Here is a 2,795-nt window from a genome sequence, read left to right as displayed (position 1 = left end):
GATAAGAACCTTTTGAGTGCCTTACACAATGGTTTCCTTGTGCGTTAATTGTCAAAGTGGTGAGAGGCATCCAGTATCTTGAAGACTTTTCTGTCAGCCAAGAATTCTTATATTTGTGGAGTTCATCTCGAATAGTTTTAACGAATGCTTAGTACAAACAAAAAAACCAACAACCCACAAACATCATTTTCTACACCAGTTCAAGATGAAGTTTGACTGACATGCACAGCTAACATGGAAGTACTGTATTCTAACTGAAGTCGTTGTACAGACAACACACCAGTTTCTGCAGTCGCCGTTGTCAGTTCTCTGATTCATATTGACTTAAGCACACTTGACATCAATTGCATCAAGATGTGACATGTTTTATAAGAAAAAAAAACATTTAAAATGAAAAAAAAATATTTTTAGGTATTTTCACAAACAAACTGGCTTTTAAATAAATTTGCTTCCATAATGGTTGATGAATCAAAATTTAAACTGTGGGGAAATTGAGATTTAACAAGAAGAAGAAGAAGAAGAAGAAGAAGAAGAAGAAGATTTAGACAATAGTTCCATGTTTTTCAAAGCCAAATATGTAAATGCTGGGGAGGAAAACGCAGAAATAAAAGATCAAAATCTTGTAATTTAATATTGTTCTTAAAAAATTTACTTAATATCCTATTCTTTAACATTTGGTGTTAATATCAAATTACTTGGCAATGCTTGACATTTGAAATAAACTTTTTTCTATGGTTTTATTTGCAAGTGGTCCAGTTAATTTTGCTAGCCACCGTTTGGTTATAAAGGATTTAAAATGTAAAAGGACACTGTCAAGGTTTTTTGGAAGACCTACAGCTGCTCTTAGACTCCTTCATAATGTTGTTTCATATGAAACACAATCTCTGCATAAACTGTAGGTCTTTAGTTAAGGTTTTTAGTTTCTACTAAAACCACTTCACAAGTTCTGATGCTTATTGCCAAATGCTTATTGCATTATCATCTTTGCAAGTTGGTCCACATCCCATTTATGTTTATATGCAGTGGCTGCCTCCAGCCCATCCTCTTTTAAGATGATACTTTAGCCTTCAAATTTTGGGAAGTTAAAGCTGGACAGAATTAGCTTTATCTACTGGATATCAAGCAGGCTGGTGTGTGTCAATCTTGTCTTTTGGTTAAGATGTTAAAATTTGAGATAGGCTTTATAGAATTCAGGGATATTCTGCACTAAAGCTGGAAATACGAAATTTAGCTGATTATAATACTATACCAGAATTGGCCATGTTCCTTAACATGGGAATAACTGAAATTGAGATTTTGAGTCATACCTGATTCTAAGGAGAGGGCTATTTAAAGCCTCCAGAAGTAAAGAACAAATCCTAGTTTAATTCTGGAGGGGGAAAAACCTTGACAATGTTCCTTTCCGTTAATTTTCATAATAGCCCTAAGTTTTGAGATACAATTACTGTATTTATAACAATAAATGGATTTAAAAGAGTAATATTTACAGTGAGTGCTTTTCTAGTATTGTTTTAAGTGAATCAGCCCATCATTTCATTGAAACACTTTCAGGTACCCAGACCTACCGATAAAAATAATATTATTCCGCAGGAGTGGTGCTGCTACATTTCTGCCGATACAAAAGGGATTTCTATTTAGTTGATCCTCCGCTATAGACTAAATGGTGCAGGTGTGACTGAAAAACCTTCTGTCCTCTGGGTTTTCCTTAAACTTGGATGCTCATTTATTTTAACGTCCATGAAGAGAAATGCCACACTGTAAATCTGTTGCCAATTTTAAATCCCTACTCTTTGGCACAGGTGTATGTAGGTTTCATTCACCACCCTCATGCACACAGAACTGATAGTTGTGACAACTTTTTATGCTGATTTCCTGTGGTATCGCACCTTCTAGTGCTAAAAACTTCCCATTTCTCAGGAGCCAATTTATGGTGATCTACAGTTGCCCTGTCCACATCTAATCAGGAAAGTGAGGTGCAGTAGACTGCATTGGGTATTAGTATCATTCCGTGCTTCAGTGGCCATTTATAGTCATTTTTATATGATACTCCCAGCCAATTTCCTTTTGACAAAAGAGATCATTTCACTCCTGCGTACAATGGAAAATTTATTTTATTGTACCTTTGGGCCTACTTCTCTTAAAAGTGTAGTGTACAAATCTTTCTTTGTCAAGCCTGAACTACTGTATATAAAGGAAATAATGTAAAGTTATATTTTCATGTTTTTATACTTACCAACATGATGAGAATACATAATGTATGGGTATTTCAATATTTCAATTGCCAATAATGTTGACTGGGTTATAGACATCTCAATTTTATTTTTTTTTTGGAACAAAAAGGTAATCATAATTTAATATCCATGTTACAGTACACCAGTATATTGCTATATAAAGTATTCTGTGTGCATTTAAGTGGAAACAATAGTGAAGAATGATGACAGCTGTGTAGGGGTTTTTAAAATTCATTTTATAGGAAACTGTTATGGAACAACCAAAATGTTTTGAACTAATTCTTGTGTAAATTTCAAAATGTCCTTTACTGTACCCTTTTGTTTACACAGTATATGGTATCTTTATTTCTGCTTTGTTAAGTGGGTATCAGTACAAAGCTGGTCATTCACTTTTAAAGGCTTGTAAAGCCAGAATCATTTCCAGTTTTTCATGTGTACTTATATGAAAGAAAGAAAGAAAAACCCGCTTCTGATTTATTTTTAAATCTAACACATGATGGCTTTTCTGAAGTGTTGTACAAACTTCAATCATACATAAAATTTTGTTCTTTTTTAAAAAGGCAA

General features: G+C 33.7%; 1 protein-coding gene across 4 annotated transcripts in view; it reads left to right on the top strand.

Annotated features, from left to right (window-relative positions):
• The window catches only part of GRIA2 (glutamate ionotropic receptor AMPA type subunit 2), a 74,478-nt gene extending 72,155 nt beyond the window's left edge, over nt 1-2,323 (top strand). For all 4 annotated transcript variants that reach the window (XM_083631110.1, XM_083631111.1, XM_083631112.1 and 1 more), the window contains exon 16: nt 1-2,323. This exon is cut by the window's left edge and continues 167 nt beyond it. The gene's annotated coding sequence lies outside the window, so the exon portion shown is untranslated.
• The last annotated feature ends 472 nt before the right edge of the window (nt 2,324-2,795 follow it).

This window comes from Podarcis filfolensis (genome assembly GCF_964270895.1).
Source record: "Podarcis filfolensis genome assembly, chromosome: 9".
Lineage (NCBI taxonomy): Eukaryota > Metazoa > Chordata > Lepidosauria > Squamata > Lacertidae > Podarcis > Podarcis filfolensis.
This window is presented reverse-complemented; position numbering and strand designations above follow the sequence as displayed.